This window comes from Dermacentor andersoni, chromosome 2, assembly GCF_023375885.2.
Source record: "Dermacentor andersoni chromosome 2, qqDerAnde1_hic_scaffold, whole genome shotgun sequence".
NCBI lineage: Eukaryota > Metazoa > Arthropoda > Arachnida > Ixodida > Ixodidae > Dermacentor > Dermacentor andersoni.
In genome coordinates this window covers 13994215-14019400 of record NC_092815.1, presented here as the reverse complement: position 1 = coordinate 14019400, position 25186 = coordinate 13994215, and the positions used below count along the sequence as shown (strand labels likewise).

General features: G+C 50.1%; 1 protein-coding gene and 1 pseudogene across 2 annotated transcripts in view; both read left to right on the top strand.

Moving 5' to 3' along the window:
* Positions 1-25186, top strand: part of LOC126542964 (integrin alpha-PS1-like) — a 141422-nt gene that overhangs the window by 46843 nt on the left and 69393 nt on the right. The window lies entirely within an intron of this gene.
* LOC126543082 (U2 spliceosomal RNA) lies at positions 8940-9108 on the top strand (annotated as a pseudogene).

The window sequence follows — 25186 nt, the reverse complement described above, 5'->3', positions numbered from 1 at the left end:
GTACACAGCACACAGTCATCGGCGAACAGTTTTGTGTTAACCGGGATATTGTGTACAATGTCATCAAAAATTTTTTAGAAAAGCAATGGCCCAAGCACCGAGCCTCGTGGCACGCCAGAGTCAACTGGAAGTCGGCTTGACGGGTGATCTTGGAAAACTACCTATTGCTGCCTACTGCTAAGATAAGCGTTCAGCCAAGTTACAAGCTGTCTGTTATGTAGTGTTTTTCGAGCTTAAAAACAAATTTTATGCGAAATCTTGTCGAATGCCTTTTCAAAGTTTATAAAAATTGGGCAAATTTGGTGTCTGTTATTTATTGAGTTGACAAAGTCATGCATTGTTTGCACAAGCTGCGTGCAAGTTGAAAACCTTCTTCTGAATCCATGCTGGTATTCAGTTAGTATTTTATGTTTGTCAGGAAACTCCGGTATATGATTATAAGTGATGTGCTCGAGTAATTTGCAAACCGTGGACTTTATTGAGATTGGACGGTAGTGAGTAATGCGATTCTTATTTCCACTTTTATTAAGGTATCTTAAACTGGCAATCCCTCAGTCACTCGGTACTTGGCCTTCTATCAATGACTTCGAAAATAAAACATGGAGGTACTTAGCGACCTATTCGGTACACTTTTTCAAAAAGCGAATTTGGAATGTTGTCTGGTCCACACGATTTGTTAACATCAAGATTCGGAAGCATACTGAAGATACCCTGTTCACTAATGACTACATCTTCTATAGGTGACACAGACAGATCAAAACTACGCGTAACACTATTGCCGTGCGTAAATACAGATTTAAAATGTCCATTAAATTCATTAGCAATTTTATTTTCATCATCTACTAGCGCGGCGTCTATATCAAATGCTTCACAGTCTTCATATTTAGGGGAGATTGGCCTCCAAAATTTGTCTGGTGACGCCGAAATAAAGTTGGGCAGTGATGTTCCGTAATAACGCTGTGTGTCTAGGTCAATATCTGTGTTGAGTTGAGAAGAAATAGCAGAAATCCTTTCGTTCTGTAATAATTGGTCTGAGGACGACTGTCTTCCCTTTGTTAATCTTTCTAATCTAAAAAAAAAAAGATTAAAAAGATGAAACTCCGTTTTAATTGCAGCGTCCCCCGAGAATTTCAGGGGTTATTTCGTTGCCTCCTTCTAGTTCTCGACTGTGCTTCCCTTTCCTTGGCCTCCCAGGTCTTGTTAACACACCACCACATATACACGAATGCATTACAAACGCGTTCGAACTTGCAAACGCAACAGTACACTCTGTGGTTTTTTTCTGCTTGTTCGCGTTTGAATTTATGCTGCTATTGCAGTTTTTTACGTGCAATCAGGATCGTGAGTTCTGCTACCGATGCTGCGCCATCCAGGTCTGACTTCCAGTATACTGCACGCTTTTAACAGAACAGAATGTGTACCGCGCGCACGCACGGCTGCCAGGAAGCCGGGAGGTGTCGCGGGCGGAGCACTTTCTCCCGCATCGAAGGACGCCCAGTCGCCGCCGTCGGGGAGGAGGACGTGGAGAGTACTACTACGCGCGCTGCTCGCCACGGTCGCCGCGGCGTCACGTTGGTTACGTCACCGCCGACACACTGCGGCCGTAGCAACGGGGATCACAGGCGGTGCGTGCGCTGCGAGAACGAAGGGAAATTGCGATGCACGACCGTCTGTGTGGGCAACGCAGTCGGCGCGCCGTTTCCGTATTTGTCTGCTGCTCTCTCCGAAAGGTAGCTCCGAAGGCTCTCTTCACGCAAGGTCGTTTCTGGCTTTTGACACAACACTCGAGTGGTCGCGTTGGGCGGCCGCTTTCTAGGAGAGCGTGCACAGTGAAGGCTTCGGTCGTCCATGCCTTCCTTTTTTTTTTTTTTTCTCGCGAACGTAGCGTTCAGTTTTAATCAGAACCGTCCGGGTGGGGCCGTACCACAAACACTTTGCGAAGTTCAAATACACGCGCACTATAAACGGTAAATGATTTACCTACAGACGTAGTGATTCTCCACAATTAAACCCTTCTGTCCCTCGACTCCTTCTGGCCACCGTTCAGGTCTGAGATGATAGTGATCTATAGGAGGAAAGGGGCGCACGACGCATCGTCGTCGAGGCAGAGGGAGTGGGAAGTGAAATTGGATAAAGGAAGAAGCCACGCCCAGAAGTGGACAGGTGGCAGTCTTCAGCAATGGGGCTAGCGTTGTAAAGGTGTAAGCCACTACATTTGGATAGTTAAAGTGTGGCTAGTAGGAATGTCCTTAGCTCTTTCCTCCTTATTTTAGTTAATAAATATCCAACTATACCACTATACTACTACTGTGCACAGTATACTACACCCGCCGCGTAGTTTAGTGGCCATGACGTTCTGCTACTAAGCACGAAGTTGCGGGTTCAATTCCCGGCTGTGGTGGCCGCACTTCGAGGCGACGATATGCTTTAACGCTCGTGCACTTCTATTTATATACAGGTGGTCAAAATTAATCCGGAGTACCTCCCCTCCCAACTATCTCTGTCAAAGCCCCATAGTTGTTTTGAGACCCTCAAACCCCGTTGATCAATTACTACTATTACTACTGCTGCTGCTGCTATTACTATAGCCCAGCGCCTCACACTATTCTTGGAAACACTCGCAGGTGCTTTGTTAGTTTAGCACATTTGCACGTGGGCTTGCACGAGTCATCAGAGGCGATCTAGTGCACCGCTTTGCGCTGTTCTGAACAGAGCTGCAACAACCGCCTCGCGTTTCCGGCGCGCTAATAGAGAGTTTTAGAATAGGGGCCCCAAACGTTTTGGGGCCCCAAAGAAATAGCGTCGAAGCCACTGCGCATGCGCGAGACGCAAACTGCGTTTGGGTTTTGCGTTGGGAACGCTATTTCACCGATTTAGCGGTAGCTCAAATAGCGTTCCCAAAAGCTTTGCGACAACAAACATGGCGGCACCCATCTAAGCGACGGCTCTAACCTAGCACCAAACTGGGTTCGATTCGCGGTAATGCGTGAAGTTCGCAAGCTAGGAGAAGTGACTGCAGTTATCGCTTTCTCTCAACTAGCGTGTGTTATGAAGATTGATTCATTAGACGCCGCTGATTCCGAATTCGAGTGTGGATTTTATGGCTCGTAGGCCTAACACGGCTAAACTTGGCTGGTGAAGGCACGTAAAGTTGGTTTTGTTGCTCCAAACTAAGCACAACTAATTGTTTGCTGTTTGAAGAATAACCTCTAAATTGTAATTAAACGCGAATACACGCAAGTCAAAATACTATTCATATCATAAGATGGTATATTTTATTTCATTATTTTTAATCGTTTTTCTTAGACGCCGTAGTGGCGCTGTCAGCGCAAGACGCTATCTGCAAACGCAAAGCCCTATTCTAAAACTCTTCACTCCTGCGTGCCCCAACGCTAACACCCGCAAAGCTCTTTGGGGCCCCAAAATATTGGGGCCCCTATTCTAAAACTCTCTAATACCTTATCAACCATATTCATGAGACCTGTCTGAAAAAAAAAAAAAGGAAAGTAAGGAATTAGGTAAGTACCTGCAAAAAGCGGTACGTATGCACCAATAACGGCGCAAGGTGAGCGTCGTGTGTGGGGCATAAGCCACACCTGTTGCTCGCGTCGCGATAAGCCACGCGTCGAGTGCACACCTCGGGATGTGACGGGAGCGCAATTTACGGCGCGCCCACAAAGCTGCCTGTATAGAAGCGACAGATGTGCGATCGACGTGCTGGAGCTAGCTCCTTATTGTTGCCGCCTTGTTAGTCGCCTTCGCGGATTCCCCAAAACAATAGCGCCCTCGATGCATCGCCACTTGTGGCGCGTTGTTTATGAAGGTTAGTGTTAATGCACCCTCCTTGCTTTATAAAGCATGAAAGCTTTGGGAATGTATTTGCCCTTCTAATTGTTACGCTTGTGCGAGACCACGGCATTGAAGGCTGTATAGCCTACAGCCGATGACGCACTATATATAGCCTTCATGGACGTATATATACGTAGCTCCCTGCCTCGTCCTCTCAGAAAGGTTTATGTATGTACTTCCGAGAGACATCGTCTGGTCATGCGGTCTGTATAGACTTGATTTTGCAATTAGATGCACACTTCTTTGTGCCCACCTCTTTAGCTTTTACTCACCGCTGCAGGCTGCAGATATGGCTCGAGAACGCGACCAGGCTTGCCCAGGGCCGACTTTAAAGGGGGGCGACGGGAGTAGACCGACCCCCCAATATTGCTCTCTGCTCGCCTCCCTCCTGACATCATGCGTGGACTGCCAAGAGATGGAGTGGCCTATAGGCTGCCTCAATACTAGGTTTCGCTGGCATCGAAGCCCTCCTGCACCTCCAGCAATTATGGAAGATCATGAAATAGCGTCGGCAGCAGTTCCTTATGCGCAGAGTCCAACATCCTTTGTAAAATGCTGGGCCGATAGCGTCCTGACTTTTGCTTCGCTGTATTCAAGGCTCCCTCGTCTTCGGTGTAAAGTGCGAATATATATCAAAACGTTTATTTAAAAAAAAAATGCAGAAAGCGAGTGGGTGGAGCCCCTGTTATTCTAGCTACAGACTTAATTGGCATGCGGTAAATGGTCTGCGCTCGGGGTGGGAGAGATAAAAGGGACTGATGCCGCATTGTAATTTAAAGGCATCACCTATGGCCTCAATTCGTAGGCCGTAAAAGTGCTTTTATATGCGTGTATAGAGATGCTGACGCAGCGATTTCGCACAGGGTCTGTACATCTTCGCAAAGAGTGCTGAAAGGGCACTGACGTTTGACAACGTGATCATACCAACTCGGCCCGGTAACGCGCCCACTCTTGTTGGTATTTACACAGCCGCTAAACTGATGGCGCCTTCGTTGGGTATACAGCCGATATTGGAAAGGACTCTGCCAGCTGGTGCCTGCGTGCAACAGCCTGTCTCAACCGGCCGACATGTGCAATAGAAAGCGTGTTACTGCTTGGTTAAGCCGTTCGCCGGCGCCAACTGCAGAGGCGCTCTCTGCTCGAATGCCCACGTACCCGTCGGCTACGACCGTGACACGAACGTCCACGGCCTCGCAAAAGGGAGACAAAAAGAGGAAAAGCGTGTAGGGCCTCGTGGGCAGCGTCACGTCATGTAAAGAAAGAGGGCAGAACAGAGAGAGGAAAACGCCGAGAAACAAAAACAAGAGAGCGAGAGCGGATTATGGGTGGGCGGAGGCAGCAGCCGGCGCGGTGGCAGATCGGCCTACACGCACCTTCGCCGGCTTTGGGCATTAGGCGAGGCGCCGTGATTAAACTTGCGCCCGCGGAGGCGCGCGCGAGCCAGTAGCCGAGCCGCGGCTTGCAACCGGAGGCTGTGCGGCGCTTCCTTCTCTCGTGGCAGCCAGTCGCTTCCGCAGGCGATGATGTGACTCACGAGCGCGCAAGAGAAGGGGGAAGCCTGCAGGGAGCGCATCGCCATTTGGCCGCGTGGTGCGCGAGCGGCGTGACCTCCACCCCATCGGAGAACGGACCCCGGATCGGACCAGTCCCCGATCGGAACGCGGGCTCCCGTGACCACCTGGGGTGGTCGGCGGGCTCCCGCCCCGATAGGCACTCATCGATCGTGACTCATCGCGAGGGATCCTCAGGACGTCCCGTCGGAAAACCGCGTGGCGCCAACGCACGTTCACAGCTGTGACGTCAGCTGTGCTATACTGCTGCTGGGAAAATGCCCACCCCTCCTCCCCCGCACCCTGCGCACCCGTCTCTTGCTCGATTATCCCGTCTGCCGGCGAGGGTGAGACGCCGTGCATCACCGTGCGGACGTCCGCGAGGCAAAACGCGCGGGTCGATAGGGCTTGTCTGGATCGTCCTCTTCTGGCTCTCGGTTCAGTGGAGCGCACGAGCCGTCTTCGTGTCCCGCCGCGGTGGCTCGTCCGATACGGCATCCTGTTGTCGAGGGAGTGGGTGCGGGGTTCGAATCCTGGCTGCGTTTTGACGGGATCGGAATGCGAAACACGTCCTCGGTATACTGATCAGGTTCCTCTCAGTATACGGATTAATAATTTGTAGCCTTTCACTACCCTTTCACTCAGAGACCAAGTCTAGCCCTGGGGTGGTAAGCGCCGTTATTTACGTATTAATCAAGTAAGTTGGAGACACTGATAATACGCTCGTCCGCAACTGAAAATTCTTGGCACTCGCTTCACTTGTACCCAATGGCGTAGCAACAGGGGGGGCTGGGGGGCCGTGGGCCCCGGGTGCAAGGGGCCAGTGAGGGGGGGGGGTGTCAAATACGTCTGAAGACGCCCCTCTTTCCGCCGGCTACACCCGGGGAGGGGGGTGACAGAAGACCTATGGGCCCCGGGTGCCAGACGACCTAGCTACGCCACTGCTTGTACCTTGCCTGTATACTACTAGGAGGTCGTATTAAGTTTGTGCTATATTCCTGGAGTTCTTTCAGTTAACAAAACAGAAATCGCAGTTTCGCCCGAAAGGTTAAGTATCGATTGCGATAGCAAATTAGTAGACAGCTATACGAATTAAGGATAGTAGCTATATCGGCTGTATAAACTTGCACTCGCTTATTAACTAAATTAACAAGCATGGTGTCACGCGCGCACAAGCAAACGTGAACACATCTCACTCGATGACCGCGGAAACTTACTGCCAAACGCTTGACTGAGGAAGCACGGCAGCAGCGGCGAACAAATTGACCTTCGTGCTGCCTCTCGCTTCAACGCGAACTACGCGACGGAAGAGGGCGCGCTTCCTCCCCGCTTTCCTCTGTTGCGCGCACGAGATTTAGCTGCCATCGTCTGCTCTCCCTTGCACGCTTTCATTCCCACATGCAGCTTGTGGCGCGCGGTGACGATATTGCCCTTCGACTTCATACGAAACATCATGGGCGCCAACGCCGACGAGGACTACAAAAACGCGCCTGGAGTGTCCATATAATTGTTAACATAACAAAAGAAGAAAAAACAAACAAACAAACATATACGCGCACATTGCTGACAAAAGTTTGTGCGGCTCGTGTCATTTTTATTGGTCTCCTGCACTTACCGGACTTCTCGCTGAGTCGTCTCACCTGCTTTTGATAGATCGCATACTCAGCGTTGTGAATTACGCCGGTGTCTACTACAGTACGTCAATGGTGGCCGAGAATGCCGATAAATTAACCTAAGAGAACAGCTACAAGTTCGCTCAATCTACATTGCGGAAATGTTTTTTTTTTTCTGCCAGTTTTTTTTTTCTTCTTCTTCATGGAGTCTGCATCGCTGCACTGAAACTTTGGCAAGACCGAGCTGCCCTACTTTGTGCCGAGCTGCGTACAGGCACATTAAAGGACACTAAAGAGAAACGTAAATTCTGCTGCATCAGTACATATACACTCCTTTCCTTTTTCCTTTTCTGCCCATTTCCCCGCGATGCCCCAGTGTAGGGTAGCAAACAAGGCCCAAACGAGTTAAGTTCCCTGCCGTTCCCTTAATTATCTCTCTATAGTGCTGGGGAGAGGCCACACTCCTGCTGTGAGAAGAGGCTAGAGGAAAATACGTGAAAGAACTGGTGCCGACGCCGTCTTGACGTTCTCGCACCAAGGCGTTGTTGCGGGCTATATAGTTGGTCTACCATGCTGGGTACGTTAAGAGCGCTAAATAGGAAGAAGCTGACACGGCGCCGTGTGTTGTAGCTTCTATGTCTGTGCGTGCCCTTTTAGCGCTGTTGATGTTACCTGCATTGACATCGGGGATGTTGACTGCGTCTGCTGGGGTGGGGCCGAATTCACCGGCACAAGGTGGACTACTCTGTACTCTAAAGGAGCCGGAGACTGAACCTGGCAATTTTCGAAATGCTTTTACTAAACCTTAACTTGTTTTCGAGCTTCTTTGTAAGTCTCCAAGTTTATGCCCCATATGTTAGCACCGGTAGAATGCATTGGTTGTGCTCCTTTCTTTTCAATGGTAATGGTAGGCTCCCAGTCAGGATCTGGCGATGCCTACCGTATGTACTCCAACCCATTTTTATTCTTCTGTAAGTTTCCTTCTCATGATCAGGGTCCCCTGTGAGTAACTGACCTGGATAAACGTACTCTTTCACAGACTCTAGAGGCTGAATGGCGATTCTGAACTCTTGTTTCCTTGCCAGGCTGTTTAACATTGTCTTTGTCTTCTGCATATTAATCTTCAGCCCCACTCTTGCACTTTCTCTGTTAAGGTCCTCAATCATTTGTTGTAACTCGTCTCCAGTGTTGCTGAACAGGACAATGTCATCTACAAACCGAAGGTTGCTGAGATATTCGCCGTTGATCCTCACTCCTAAGCCTTCCCAGTTTAATAGCTTGAATACTTGTACCAATCACATCAGCCCAAATAAAAACAAACAAACAAACATTTAGTGCCATGCACTCTGTGAAGGTGGGCGACCAGCGAAGCTGTGCATGTTGGTCCCTTAATGGCGAACTGTTCATTGCCGTGCGTCAAACGCCGCATGGACATAAATGAAGGCGAGGCGCGACTAGTCGCTCCTCCACGATGCTGAGCCTCAGAAAATGATGAGGCACCGGGGGGTATACATAGCAATGTATTGTCGCAAAGCGCAGCACGGCACCTTTTATTAACGAATCCTGGCACGTAGAACAGACACGCACCTCGCCGCACTTCGAGGGCACACACTGCTTCAGCGTAGCCAAGGCGATCGTGCGTTGGTCGACGTCCCGCAGTGCAATGGTTGTGAGGCCACTCGAAAACCACAAGCGGTCACACGCAATACAGGCCACACAAAATTGACTCCCCACAAACTCCCTCCGAGACCTGGCTGTTGCTCCGGGTAAACGTTCCAAGTTTGCGGGATCGGCGCCACATGGGCGGTTCGCATTTCTTTCCGCCTCGTGGTCCTGGCGGGCAGCACGCTGCCACGGGAGAGCGGAAGGAAAGGAGATACGCGAGCGCTTGGAACGCCGACAAAGAGAGGGCGGTGCGAACGTAGACATTGCCGACGCGGGCCAAAGTGCAGTATCTGTTCTTATCAGCGTAATATCTCATACGGGTTGTATTTGGACCTAAGGCGTTAAACTTATTTTTGCAAGTTGCGAAGTGCTTCTTCACCTCCGCCATAGGTCGGCCCGGTATTGCGCTATCTTCGCGATCGGCTCCCGTATGGGGAGAAATTCTCGATATACATGGCTCGATATATTTTTCCAGAACCTAGCCATATACAGTTTGGCTGTGCAAAAACAAGAAAAAAACTCCGGTTTTTTGACGTCACAATTACGTGCGGGCGCTGGGGTTTCGGCGGGATATTCAACAAATGGAACTTCGACTTTCATTTTCTTTCTTCTACTAACTAGCCTCTTGACGCGAAATTGACGAAAACAGGGCTTTTAAAGAATACTTTATCAGTCTAAGCTAGTTTAGCCTGTCTCTCTTTAGTGTTCCTTTAAAACGTCACAACTCGAGCTCAAAGTGGCACTCGTTCCGTGCGAGTGAGTCAGCCGGCCGCATCAATGTCCCCCCCTCTCTCTCTCTCCACTGTCTGTGCCCGCATAGCCAGCGCTTTTCGCAGAACGAGAGCAACAAAGCCCAACGTAACGGGAATGAATGGCCGGGCATTTACGGGGCGTCCAACCGCAGCGGCGATTCGCACTTCGCCACACACGGCGGGCTGCTGTGTGTCGAGTCAGTCAGCGCAAATAGAGGAACCGGGGGCGGGAATGAAGAACGCGAGGTGGGTTCAGTTCTAGGGTGTCGGAGGGTGCAAACACGAGCGCCGCCCACTTTCCGCCACGGGCGCGCTGTTCTCTGAAACGTCCCGGCGGCAACAGGGGCCGCGGGGTCCCGCATGGTTCGCGCAGTCAGGCACTGCCCCGCGGGGCTGTCATCCAACGGAATGGATCGGATCCTATCAAGCGGCCCTCTCCGCGACCACTGCCTCCATTTACTTTCCCTGGTCTTTCACATAGGCGAAAGAAACTCCGCAGGAACTCCCGGGACTGCGTTATGCAGCTGGGATGCGATCGAGGTTTGTTATCGGGCCAGTATCGGAGGGCAGTGCGTAACCCTACGTGGCTTTGACAGGTTGCTCCTAGGAGACGTCTTCATGGGTTCGCAGTAAGGTGGTATAGCGTAATAACTGGAGTCAAAAGTGGGAGGGAGCTAGGTTTCTTCTTTATTATTTGTTTGGTTTGTACTGGACTTTTGTCCCGATCTATTGGCCTTTCTCGATTAAACACGTGTTTCAATTTATCCATCCTGCTTTTTTATTTGCCTACTTGCAGAGTGATAAAGCCATTTAAAATTGTAAAGCTAAGTCAATTTGGCCGGAAGGGGCGGGAGTGGTACCTGCCGATGCTCTCTGGCTCGATGGCTCAGGGCCTGGCAAGTCACTAGCCTCCTCGTCTCTCCCCCACCGACCATGGGTTCGCGACAGCCCTGGCATAATGCGCCTGCTGATTCTTAGCCTTGTCAGCCTTCTGCGGTCAATGGACGCCCGGTGCAGCAGTGTATTAGCAAGAATTATGTAGCCGTTATGTCGTCACAAAGTGTTGCGCATCAGAACCAAATGGTGTGCTGCCGTTACCGACCGACCGCCCATCTATATCCGCAAAAATGTATTCGTTGACAGCGCTCTTTTTATGTTCTGTTTATTGTGCGAGGGTGTCGTTGCTAAATCCTGCGTCTTGTTATGTCACCTTGAACAGCATACATATTTCGCTTATGATTTCGGCCTGTATGTCTTCTTTGTTCTTTCTTTTATTCTGCTGAACGGAGCGTGTGTTTCTTGTTGTAAGCACGACGTGCGTGTAGACGACCACAGAGGGGATCTGGTTTCCGAGGCGAGTTAGCGAGACGCGTCTTAACACACAGCACACGACTGTGCTCCCCTCTCTCCGTCTCCCTCCTTTCTTTAACGGGCGGCTATGTGACGACCCATGTCTGGAGCATGCCTTTTGCATGGATAGGGCGTGTCGTGTTCGCACTGTCACCCCCCCCCCTATTATTCTTCTAATGCCATCTGTTCGACAAACCAGTGGTCGTCTTCACGGCGGTTTTAGCCGCGCACTTTGTCTTACTGCAGCTAAGCATATCACTATATGCTTTCGAGTGGCAAGCGGCGTCACTGTTTTTTATCTATAAACTAATTATCAGTGCAAGCCCCCTTTTTTTTTCTTCTTCTAACATGCGAGTGCCGAAATGCTTGGACTCCTTGTCCGCAGTATAGTATAAATAAAATAAAAAATGCGCCGCACTATCATCATCACACTGATTCTGACAAGCCCTCCGCAGTGAGAACAACGACGTGCGAATCACAGAGGGCGCGGTTAACATGCTTTGGATAACTTAAAAATAGATTTCTGTGTAGTCAGATGTGAAATTATCTCCCTTTTAATTAGGCGGCTCAGGCCAGGCGAGCGTGTAACCGCCGACACGGAGCGCGGATATTCGACCGCCCTCGTTTTCTGTACGCCTGATGGAAATGTGCTGGCGTTGTTAGGGCCGCTTGCCTCGGTGTCTGCAAATGCTCTTCTCTATGGAACGGCAAAGCTATTACGTAGAAGCCGACGTCAGCACAGAACGTGGGAGGGCGTGTTCGTATACGTACGTCGTGCCTCTCGTATACGCACGGCCAGCCTTCCTTTTCATTCACTTAATTACCATTAGCTGGACCTCGTTTCTTCGTTGCCGTCTTTTCCTCGCTTTTAATTTTTAAGCGCTCTAGAGTATCTACCCTGCCGTTACACTCTCTCCGCTTTGGCATCCTCGCCTGAAAAGGCCGTGTTTTCATTCATGCTTATTGCTCGCTAGTGACCGAAACACGCCGAGCCTCGAAGGTCTTTTGCGAGGCGCGCCTCGCGTATTTCTGTATTACTCCGTGAGATGCGTTGGCGAAAGCAGAGTGTGTGTCGTAGTACACGCGTGCCAGCGAGCGCGTAGGTGCTGCAGGCGCCCACCTGCGCCTTCCCCAACAACTGCCCCCTCAGCAGCGCATACACGACGAGCAGTGCCGGGACGCGACGCCGGCAGCCCTCCCCTGTCACCGCCGTCGTCCGCAGATCAGTGCGCGTCCTCCAGCGTGGCTGGCGATCACAGCGGGGACGACGTCGCTGATGGCTTCGCGTGCCCTCCCCCCTTGTGTCTCTGTGCCGATGTGACGGCAGCTCGAGGGTATTGGGCCATCGGGCTGCGCGCGCCTTTTGTCTCGTCTGCGCGCTTGACGGCGGCCGACTGCTCCGCGACCCGCGCTCGTCGTTCCCCGAGGAAAACTCGGGTCGTGGCGTTTCGTGTTCGCTTCTTGTTCTTCTTCGCCTTCCGTGTGCTACTTCGACAGCTCGTGTGCAGCTGGCTGCCACGCGGGTCTACGACGAGGCTGCGGGGCTGTCGTCGCCGCGGGTGGTCAAGCTTCCGTGCGCGACCGCGTTTATATGTCTTCGTCTTTCGTTGGGACGACGCTTTACGGCCGCGACGTTCGACGTGCTTCCAACGCCAGTGCGCTGTCACGAAACGCGCCTGTTGCGTTGATACGACGGGCGGCTGACAAGCAACTCTCTTATTAACTTCTTGAATAAAATGTTTCTACTACCACCACCACCACCACCGCGTGATTGGAGCAGTTGTATTTGCGTTGGACATGCAACCGACACCCCCTCCTCCCCGCTCAAAAAAAAAGAAAAGAGAACTTTCGGAACACGGAACTCTTGAAGAAATTTAATTTGCTTGCGGACTTTGCAGTGATGTGGTGCTCGTACTATAGAATGCTTGTACTCTTCTAGTCCGCTCTAATTGCACCAGTTTTAGGTCACGTTAGAGAACCACGTACAGGTGGTCAAAATTAATCCGGAAACCTCCACTATATATGGCGTCTCTCATTAGTAAGACCCATTTTACACTTTCTGGACGATAAACTCCGAGATTTAATTTTTGGTCGTACCGGGAAGTATGCATTGTGCATTTCAATCTGTCCGCTGCATTAACTTATGCGTAATCCATCTCCCTTCCCCCACGAATCCCGTGCTCTCGAAGCTTTTGCGGTCGGGGGCAAGTTACCACGCGCCTGCATAGCCGAGCGAAGCCGTCTGCTTCCGTACAGACCGTGTTGCTTTTCGAGCAAGATTTGTCTTGTGAGTGGCATTGATATTTCGAGGGACGACTAAGTAACGATCATATCTGCTCTTTAAAACGTAGCTTGAAACACTGGAGGCATCCACGTGCCAGAAAGTTATTTGTGACCACGTGCAGTTTGTTCTGGCCCCGCAGTGATGGTCGTCCAGTTCTCACAAACCCGCACCGTGCGTTGCGGCGGCTTAGTGGCATTAGCGTTCTGCTGCTGCTGCGCGCGAGGTTGTGGGTTCGATTTCTACTCGCTTCGGCTGCATTGCGAAGGGGGAGGAATACCAAGATATTGTTTTACCGAGCATTGGCTGCACATTGAAGAACCCCTGGCGGTTGAAATGAAGTCGCAGCCCTCCACTACACGGCACATTTCATAGAGCCTAGCCGCTCGTGTAAGCGTTAAAAAAGAAAAAAAAAAGCAACACATGACTACGCGCTCTCGCGAACGTCTACCGATACTTGGAAAGATTGGATGAGCTTTGTAGACGATCACAAGGAAGAAGACGGGACAGGCGCAAACTAACAATAGCTCGTCCCGTCTTCTTCCTTGTGATCGTCTGCAAAGCGCATCCAATCTTTCCAAATACAATGAACCAACTTGCCCAACAACGCATTCTGCTAATCTACCGATACGATCATACACTAGCCTCTTTACGCCTATGCGCACTGAAAAGAGCAAGCTGATTGTCACAGGCGCGCTTGTGCGCAGACACGTACACTCAAAGCCAGTGTGCATGTCGCTGCCGAGAAAAAAAAAATAATAAACGACACGAGCGCTACATAATATACGTAATTTCCAGAGTGTCGTTATAATTTTCGAACCATAGCGATCGTACCGCGACCCGGCGTGTGTCCAAAGCGGGACGTCAGCGTGTTGCCCGCTGAGAACTGGGGCAACGCACGCTTGGGCAAGGCCGGCGAAGCACCGAGGTTATAGTACGCACGAAAAGATAAAGGAGAGTTAGGAAGTCGATGAAAAAAAAAAAAAAAGCTTGGCCAGGCACTAGCTGAAAGCGGGATGAATGGCGCTGCCTCCTAAATGGCTCCTGCGGGCGCGCTGCCCGATCGACCTCGAAACCACGCCGGTGTCTTCCTCCTCCGGCCAGAAAAGAATTTCTTGGAGTGCGTCCAGCGCGCAGGGCTAGCCGGCGCCGCGCTTTCTTGGAGCGGCGCGAAAGCGCGACACTCGTGCCGCGAGCGGGGCTGACTGCCCCGGAGGAAGAAGAAGAGTGTCGAGTCGTGGGTCGAAAGACAGCTAGAGCGACGGGGACAGGCAGGCCGCGAAAACTAGGCCGACGCGGAGCAAGAAGACGGCGCGGCTTAGCGCGCGTCATGTATATGAACGAGCCGCTTTGCTCGCTTTCGGCTCCATCGGCGCGGCTGTTTTTAATGCGTCCGTGCGGGCGGCGCGCTCTCGCTTCCGGACCGTCGTCGCGAGGAATGCGCGACTCTGGGCGACGCGACGGGGCCGGTGCGTGGCCCGGAGACTATCGCAGGCGCCGCGGTTCCTACAACTTTACTCTGGAGGAAAAAAAGAAAAAAAGCCATACGGGCTTTTTTAGCCAGCACCGTGGCCCGACTGACGTCAGCAAGTTGGTCTCGCAGGTGGCGCGTTCTATGACCCAAAGCTATATAAGTTATGACTATACGTGTGTTGCGTGCATGTAGAGAGAGAGAGAGAGAGTAAGGAAAAAGCGGGGAGGTTATCAAAGCAGACGGTCCTGCACTGGGGAAGGGGGAAAATAGACGTTGGAAGGAGAGAAGATCTCCGTACACCCACCCAATGAAGCGTTCATTGTTCTGTCCACCACAAGCGGCCACACGGGGGCTGGCGCATTTCAAGGAACGCAACAGCGCTTTTGCGGCTATGCACATCGTAAACAGACGCACGAGGACACGAACCCAAGAATCTTCTTTTCAGTAAAACCTAAGTGCCCAAAAGCTACCCGAAGGACGCACGTCTGATCTTCGTGGGATCGATGGGCAGTGGAAACAACGCAGTCATTATTGGGCATATTTTGTTGGCGTGTCGCAGTATCCGTACTGAAGTAATTAAGGACGTATTTATGCCCTGATCGAGGCTTTCGCCTTTGAAGATGACGGAGAAAATGTTACTTGAATCTGTGGTGAATAGTATTAAAAGACAGGGAACGCGCAGAATGAAAAGACAGTGCTATTTTAGGACAATAATATATATATATATATATATATTTTGAGGCTCCAAGTCATTTTGTTAACAAACCACGGCTTTAGATCGGGATGCTTTAGATGGGGAGTTCTTGTCTAAATACATGGAAACGGAAAAAATCATCGTTCTCGGCAACTACCGCTCGCGAGCGCCACTTAGGCGAGTCCGAGTTTGGTCTCTCTCTCTCTCTCTCGCTCGCTCGCTCTCTCTCCATAGATCGCCACGAAAACCACTATGACCGTGCTTTCTCGAGCACATGTTGCTGCAATTTGTGTTAAAAAGAAATTGAACACCCTTGCGAATGGCGTTCCCTTCGCCGTAGGTTATTCTGCCAAAAAGTTTGGAGGACTTCAAACAGCGTTTCTGGCTGTTCCATTTCAATACAAATACATGTGTAGCAAGTTTCACTAGTCGTAGTCCATACTCACTAGTCCATACACGTGTCGTGTGCTGCGCTGGCATTTTCCCGTAATGACCAGGAATGATGTTCGGCGCAATTATCGGAGAGGAATCGGGGCAGGAAAAGAAAGTGAGAGAATGGAAATCGGGGAAGCCAAGTATGCTGAGCCAAAGTCATATTGCCCGCGTGCAGAAGAGGCGTTTTCCAATGTCAACGGTTGTGTGTCTAATTGGGTTCCACTGCTGTAGCGAAGAAACGGGGTACTTGCTGCAACGTTTCCTGCAGGAAGTCCTCCGCGGCATCACAACAATCTTGCAACGGCACGCACAAGATACTCCCAGATAAGGGGGTTCCCCTTCTGAACAACGTGTCCTGTACAGAAGTCTGACAGATTCCACTAACTTTCGTTGGATTTCAACAGGCTTTGTTTAGATACCACTTGTATCTCATTGTGCCAGGAACAGTGGGCTAACTTCGCTCCCAGGAGGTGAGGCAACGAGAGAGAGGCACGTCCCGTGTTGATTACGAAATGTTGGACCTCGGGGAAGGAACTGGCGGCTTCCCCATTGGCGATATCGACGAGGGAATCCCGTGATGCAGGTGGCCTCGAAAACTCTCTCGGGAAACGTGTGCGGCGACAGATAGCGCTCATCCTGCGCAAGAACAACAACGAAAGCACTCTGCGAGCCTTCCCTGGGGCGCCTATATAGCTGCGCGCTCGAACGTCGTAAACTTTATGGTCTTTTGTACGCGCATACACAGTTCGCTTATTATCTGCCTCGCGTGTTGGGCCAAACCTGGCGCAGGTGTTGTGATTTGGACGCTAAAATAGACTGTACTGGCCGCTTCGATCACGTGAAAACTAGAGAAACAGCGCGCCGTTCACGCTTGCAACGGAAGCCGCTGTTGGTGTGTATACAGTTCACCTCGGTCGGAGGGATATGCCCATCTGTGAATTCTGCCTCACGCGTCTCTTTTACCGAATATTTAATGACCTGATGACACACGATAGCGCCTCCTGGTTATCGTCGAAGGAGACGAGGAATAGCAAAGTATAAGAAAATATATACACTATAAATATGCCTTCGACATTCTACTGGGACTAAATAGCACTGATCGCGCAGCTGGTCAGTATCCACGCGTCCAAAGCGGCGAGCGGCGGCCCGTGTCGCCTGTCTGGCCCTGACACACTTTCGCGGAGATCTTGGCAGAGCCCGGCCCTTATGTAAGCCTCGTGTCGCCTGCCCCTTCCGTCGCTCGTCGGCGTTCGTTTCCTTCCGTCCGATGGCCCCGCGGCGGCGTGATCGGTGATTCGCGCCCGTGCGTCTCCCGATGCCGGTGCTGGCTGGCCCGCCTCTCCCCTTCTCCGGCGCCGCGAGAAGGACGCATGCAAATGGCCTTCTGCGCCGTGCAATTCCAAGTATCGAGTGAATCGAGACGCGCCGTCTCACTCGCTCATCCGGCGGACACGACTGTGTCATCGGCACGACTTACTGCCTCGATCCGTGCACGTCACAGCGCGTGTTGCAGGACCCCTCGATTCTGTGAGCCGGTGAGCGGGCGCCCTGTCATGCACGTCTCGCACCGCTGCGGTTCGCGCTTTCCGTTTCGAGAACAGCCAGTGCGCTTGAGAGATCGCGCAACGGTTGGGTAATCGGCAGTTGACAGATTTGTGGTTGTTTTCTCGTCCGCTTCTGCAGCTTTCATCCTGTAGGCAGGAAAAGACTTCAATGCGTTTTTAGCTTTCCACTGCGCAAACAAAGAAAGAAGAAGAATGCGTTGGAGGCTAACGTACAAGTCGATGATAAGCTGCTCCCGTCTCGTTCGCTGTTCCTTGTGTGGCGTGATGTAAGAGACGCAGTATCGCCACCTCTTCGTAGGCCTCGCCAGTGCGAGGCTGCAGCCACCTCAGCCCCTGGCTTGGAACACAAAACAGAGAGGGTATTGTAACACACAATGGCATTAGCACAAGCGGCTATTTTAAGCCTCAGGACCGGGCTAGAAGTACACGCATTTTTCACGTATGTCATCAGCAGCGGGCTGCAAAGCGAAAGCGCTGCGTCGCTGACGGTTGGCTGTGATGGCCTGGAACGTGCGCGAGTCGTCGGGTGGAGGGTAACGTTACGAACAACGTTTTTAGAACGTTTGCTGTTCTGAAGCTGTCCACCAGCTTCGTACGTCCCGAGGAGGGATGGAGGTAGAGAGGGGGGTGGCGTGCATGAAACTCTGTAATAGTTATCTACTGAGCTCTTGGTTTACTGTCAGAGTTCTGGAAGTGTTGCGCAGTACTGCTGATATCTGAGGACATCAGCGGTAAGGCGCGGTTAGTAATTCAGTACACACAATAGAAGACAGACAATAGAGTGCTAGCCATGCCGCACTGCCGCGCGGAAACACATGTGGCCGTACGGTAATACGGTATAGTCCACCGCAGGTTCGCAGCCGCCCCATTTTTCCCGACGAAAATATTTGCCGTGCGGCTGCATATATTTCCTTACGATATTTTACGACATGGAGGCAACGTTATGCGCCTCCTGCGTCGCGATTCTAATGCTTGCACGTTGACGCGCGGATACATGACGGCGTTGCGCATTTTCCTCCTCGCCGTCGTATTCATGTCGCGTATCGCTACCGTTTAATGACCGCCAGGACGCGGGGTTTTCCTGCGGTGCTTTCGTGCCGTGCGGGGCAAGCATCATCGCACGCGGCGTGGGAGAAGTGAGACCAGGGCGTGCCTCCGCAGAATGCGGCGGTAATGGGGCACAGGAAGGAGAAAAAAAAAACGAAATCAACAAAGCATGGTTGTTCTGCTGCCGTTAGCGTTGACGAGACGTGCGCGCGGCACGCCCATCGCTCGCGACCCGGGCAGGCGAAAAAGGAACGGTGGCTGTGCCCCGACTTTGCCCGGTGCGTCCCGAAGCCCTGATGCGTGTCGGGCGCGAGCCTAGGCATCGAAGTGAGAAGTATGCGAATTTGATGCGTGTTTTCACGATTCAGATGTGCCATCGACGCAACGGGGCCGCCAGGGAGAACAGAAAACGCGCAGCGCGTGGACTGTACTCATAATTCAGCAGTTGAATAAAACTATCGATGTCCATTTCCGTTCCCTCTTTCGCTTCCGTTTAATGACCGACGAAAGGTATGCAGCATGGAGAGAGAGAGAGAGAGGGGTGGTGGTATATAAATGTAAATTTACCAACTAGACAACGATACATAAAAGAAGATGGCTGCCAAAACTAGTTGCAAGCTCTTCCCGTCAAGTCGCCTTCAATATCAAATTCAAAGATCGATTTCGTCTTTGGTGCCACTCGTGATTGCCTCGTAACATCACCCCCTAGCTGTCGTAAATTTATTTTATTTTATCATTACATAACTGCCTCGCCTTAGCGGGCCGTTAGTAGGGGGGGGGGGTACATAACAAGAAGTACAAGCCAATAACATCAAATTTTGTATAAAGCGTGGTTAAAATAAGAATTGTTTTCAATACTGACAATATAAGGCGAAAGAGCATTCCATTCAGTTATGGGTCGCACAATAAATGAATATTGAAATACGTCACCCCTAAACGGCAACTCACGGACCTTTAATGCATGTCCATATCTCTTCGAGATACAGAATGATGACTTACGCGTAATGTGCTTTTCTCTGTCGGCCCCTGTTTTAGAATAATGCACCTTGTGAAAATATTTCAGTCTAAGACATTGTCGGCGGTCTTTTAATGGTTGCCCTGATAATTTATTTTTGCGTTGTCACTCACAACTTCCCGCTATAGTTATTAAGCACGAACTTCGCTGTCTTATTTTGCACTTGTTCAAGCTTATCCGCGAGGTCGTCCCTGTGTGGATCATCTCAACATCCGTGTTCAAGTGAACTGCGCACACGAGTGAAATACAATTGTTCTTTTAATGTTCATCACGTAATATTTAGTGACTGAAATTGAGACGTAGGAACCCAACGAACTCATTGCCTTATTTCTGATGTGCTTAATGTGCCTATTCCACCTTAAGTCAGACTTCATTAAAATTTCCAGATATTTATATTCGTCGGACTTCTTTAAGGCCATATTACTTAATGTATCAGTACATGTCTGAAATGCGCGCTTCCTTGAGCAGGTGGCGTGTACAAATTTTTTGACATTCAGTGCCATTTTCCACTTGTGGCACCGAATTCCTACTATGTCTAAATCCGACTGCAGCGATCTAATATCACACTCATTATTTCTGATCCTACAAATCACACGAACATCCGCGAGCATTCTGAACGAAGGCGTAACATCAGCTTCAATATGATCAATAAAGAGTAAGGACAACAGACAGCGTCTCGGCGTTATAGCTATGACGAAGGCTGACTTGCGGCAAGGTGTAATGAGGAAGCTTTAATTATCTCGGCGGCTCCCATCTAAATACACGGCAAAGCAAAAATCTATTTTCTCGGCAACCACTGGACCAAATTAGGTGAGGTTTGTTGTATTCGAAGAAAAAATGAAAATCTCGTGACCGTTGTAAGCCGATATTTGATTTAGGCTGTCTGTACTTTTATACAAATGTCAAAAAATTGCATTGCCGAAAGCGAAACTATCAAGTTTACAACTCTGTGGCTCAGCAATAAGAATCGATATCACAATTCTGTCAGCTGCATCTGATAGTACGTCTAAAGGTGACAAAATGAATGTACTGCACACCGCTCTGCAATATACCGTTCTTATGTGAGTATGACTCTCGCAATACTCTCGTAAACATTGTAACAAATTACTTACGCTGTAAATAAATATATCCAATTTGTCCGCTTTAGATACTCTAACGGATGCAGTTTAGAGAACGCCAACATCTTTTGATGCAGAGGGACAAATATGGAAACTCCGGGCTACAATTTTTTAAACGTATACAATTGTTAAAAATACTTTGTAAGGAAATTCAGGCCCTAAATCAACATTTTCCTTCTAACAGGCTCCAGAATTTAACTTTTTCTCTAAAATGCAACAAATCTCATTAAAATCGGCCCAGGGTTTATCTCAGAAAAGCGTTTTTGCGTTTTGCGTGTATGTGAATAGGCGGCATCGGAGTTGCGCCCGAGCTAGGCTGTAGGCAGCTAATGCAGCATCAGTGGGCGCAGTGGCTGACAAAGAGCTCCCGATTGCTCCGAATAATACGAATAGTCGGATCGGCCAACATCTCGTTCTAAGGTCCATCCTGACCGCATCAGAGTAAGAGCTGTCGCACCAGATGCCCGCCGAAGCTGACGTGGTATATAGCCAGCGACACACGTGGTCCATTCGATTCGCGTTGCACTTGGTGAACGAGTCAGTTCTTCTTGCTCGGGCAGAACCGGCACTGCACGACCTGGACGAAGCCTGCGCTGCGTGCAACGAATGTGCGACGTGCAGACGTCGCCGTGTTGCGCTGGTGAAATGAAGAGCGGAGTGCGGGCGAATTTAACGGACGTGTTTCTTTCGCGAGGTGGGGGCGAAACGTGCGCCTTCTGCAACTGTCCCGGCGGAAAGGCAGCGCACCCGTCTCCCTCTGGCGGCATCTTTCGGCGCGGCCTTGACCACGGTGTCGACGAAAGAGTAGCTTGACGCGTGCCCCGCTTCCTTTGCATGGGACACGAAAATAGGCCTCTCCTTGGCTTCTCGTTCTATTCCTCGCGGGGGCTGCGTCTGCGCGTGCGCCCGTCTTAATTCTCGTGGGCTCCGGGAGTGCTGCTGATGCGTCAGACGCGTCATGAGCTGCGGCGCTAACCACGCTCGCCTTGAGAGGCAGGATGCGGTAACGTGCGCTGGGTCACAGCTATACAGAGGATTCTGGTTAGGCTGGGTTAAAAGCGTCTCGGTCGGCTATTGCCCCACTGCGTCTTCTGCGACTTATGTACTGTCGCGAGCAGAAGTCGGGAGACCGGCCATCAGAGCATTAGTGAGAAATTAACATTTATTCTAGCACAGCCTTGCGACCTGTAATTGTCTCAGTGGAGCGAATTGGTCGAACCAAGTGCGGGTATGCTGTAGCGCTTCATTTCAGCCATTTCAGCCTACGTGCCTATGGGCTGCGACGAACAACTCTTCTTTTTTCTTGTGGCGGCTATATGGTCCGTACACGTGACCTGCAATTTCATTCCCGCAACTTTAAAAGATTTAGCGCATATATAGTTGCTTGGTTTTCGCTCAAATTCCGCGATAAGATCGAGTTTTTTTCCCCCTTTATTGCCTACATCCTTCAGCAAAACACTTGTCATTGTTCGCCTATACAGTTCGTATCCAATCTTATGCCGACAGCCGAGTGAGACCACGTCTCTGAGAACGAGGTTGCCGGTTTAATTACCGGCATTGTTGAACGCAAAATCGTTTAGGGTTGTTAAATAATCTAGTTCGGTGCAGTATTTGGTATCCGTGCACTTCGCAAAGCACTTCGTAGGCTTTAGTGGTTTGTCAGAAATACGCCGGCCAATCGTGACTCGTGCGGACAAGTTATTGCATTCGCCGAGAGAAACAGCTAAATGTGCGTGACGGCTCAGATGCATGGCTTCTCCGTAGGTCGTTACGTTGTCTCCTCCCATACGATATACCAAAATATATAATTTTCGCGGTGGCCTACAGAAATCTTAAAATATACACTTACGTCTATGGGCACTTCACCCGTAGGTCCTCGTATGTATACAGATTATTTTTCGCGCACTTTTGACTTGGTTTTACTGGTTCTTTGCTGTTCCATCGTGCGGTGACTAAATGGCGACAGGCATGCCTGGCTGTTCACCACTACATGGATGTTTTCTTTTTGCTTTTTTAGGAAGAAGCATTTAATTATTTTCATATCAGAAAAACAGGTAAACAAACACTTGTCGGACCTATAACTTTCCCGTAGGTCCTTACGTTGTTTCACATTTTTTTTATTTATAGAAATACTGCATACCACATGGCCCAAGCGGGGCAAAATACAGAAAGCACGATACAATACACTCCCATATGATACCTCCTCCCATATACGATACCAAAAGAAGTTCGTTCTTCAAGGGAAACGTAAATACGGGAGCTTGCAATGACGCGAAGGTTGTGCTCGTTCTGGAGGAAGCTCCAACTTCCCTTGGACTGTTTCGTTTTTCTTATAATAATAATAATAATAATAATAATAATAATAATAATAATAATAATAATAATAATAATAATAATAATAATAATAATCAGAAGAAGAAGAAGAAGCTGTGTTGTGCGATTTTTTGGAACATTTCGAGTATTTTCTCTCGATCGAGAGCTCCTCATAATTCAATATCAATTGTATCACAATGTGTTCGAGAGCTATACACCGGCGCTGCGGATGTCCGCCTTTGATGGAGGTGCCGGTTCGCCGTCTGATTGCGCTAGCGATGTGTCTGGGTGTCTGGACTTTGTAAGCCAAGGATGGACCGCTGTCCATGCACGCGCGCATGCAACGCGTCGCTGGTGCAGCTTGTAACGCGCCTAGAAAATGCCTATTTTGGGAGGGAGCGGAACGCCGTGCCCTGACGGGGGCGTCGTTGGGCCTCCTATCGGCCGCTGCCGTTCGAACAGGAGCAGACGATGCTCGAGCGATCCCGGCTCCTACCGTCTGCTTCTTGGCCGCATCTTACCGCCGTGCTCCACTCAAAGGCGCCAGCTACGCGTTCTGGGGTCGATGCGACTCATCTCGATATCACCTCTGGCTTCCAGTAGAATCGCTAACTGGTCGAGATGGTACGTACTCAGTGAATATTTAACAATGTGCAGACCACAAGGCACGCTGAAAGAAGATGCAGCTAGCTCTGACACACCACTAAATGATGGTGACGATGATGATGATTATGATAGTGACTCCTGGACTATATAAATTATATACTGCGGGCTTACCATGATGCCCTGCTTTAATCCCCCTTTCCCTGGGACCCTTCATATTAGAAGCAGTAACAATAATGAACTGCTGCATAATGCCCACGGTCAGTGATCGGCAAAGTATATAGAGCGTGCTACAGATGTTGATGATAATGACGTGGAAGATCGACTAAGAATAGCGAAGCCTGTACAAAGAGAACTTGCGGTGCCTTAAAATGTTGGGTAAATTTACCAAACCTTGACAGCAGAGAAGAAATATATAACATTCAAAATACACTGGCATGAGGTATATACTTTATTTTTGAAGAAAAGCGACTGTATACGAATAACGTCATCATCTTGCCCAGTCCGCGTAGTGGTATGCGTTGCTCACTTTTCTGTGAAGGCCTGTCAACTCGCCCACATGTGACGAGCGATATTCTGCGGTCTGTATACATTCATTTCTTTCTTTACAGCCCTTCGTGATTTTTCTAATTTATGTGGTAGCTGTTCTTTGTAAATAAAATTCCGTTTCTAGCCAGCACATGTTGCGTCCTCTTTACTCTTCCTTGTGGTTACCGCTGTTCAGACCTATCGCCTTGAGTTTTACGAAACTCTCGCAGGAAAGAACACGAAAGGCGTGCAAAGGCATGATGCATCAGTGCCCCCGAACAACAACATCCCTTACTAGCTTTCTTTTATTGCGATAGCAATTATATGGACACTTCAGACGCATTTCTGCCGTCGGCGTGATGTTCCGTATAAAGTCCAAGGGTGATAACCTCGTCGCCTTATATCCTGTATGTGCGAGTGAACGCGTGCGAGGGTAAGCCGACGATGGTGGCTCAATATCGCCCGCGCAAGGGAGGAAAGCGGGAGGAAGTGCGCCGTCTTCCGTTGCGTGCAAGGCACGGGGGAAGCGGGGTAAAGGCGTTCGACTCTGGCGGCAGCTGCGTATGGCGCGGCCGTGAGGGCCCTATATTGAAAGCTATCTGCGATGGGAACAGAGTTCGCCGGGTGTTGACAGCTTCGTGTGCGCTCTGTTTTAGCCGCTTAGTTCGCATCTAAGCCGAGAGGCAGCACGAAGGTCAATTCCCTCGCTAATGCTGCCGCGCTTTCTCATACCAGCGTTCTGACATCGAGTGTGCGCGGTCATCGAGTGAGATGTTTGCTTGTGAGCGCGTAACACTATGCTTGTTAATTTAGTTAGTAAGCGAATGTTTACATTGCAAGTTTATACTTCTATTAAACTACTATCTTTGCTTCGTATAGCTGTGTACTAATTTGCTATATAGCAAATTCACAATATCACAATCGATGCTTCGTCTTTCGGGTGAAACTGCGACTTTTTAGCAAACGTCTTTCCTTGAAACTATCTTCTAAGGCTGGTGCCTTTACTACCATTCCAGCAATAAATAAATGCACCGAGCGAAGCGGGAGTTCGGATTTTTTGTCAGCCATTTTCAGATTCGAACACACTGCACTGTTGAGGCTTGAGTATATTGAGAAACAAGAACTGTCTCTGCATTACCGCAGTGCAAGTAATAATGATTTGTCTGCGGTTTTTTCGCGCTATACCTGGAAACGCCGGCGGATGTTTATTTTGTGTAGCTAGAAGGAGACAGCAGGTGGCGCTGCAGTTTTGAACCTGCTAGGGTGCCTCGATGCGCGCGCACGGCGGCGGAGGGGAGCGCGCGCATCGAGGCACCCTAGAACCTGCGCATCGC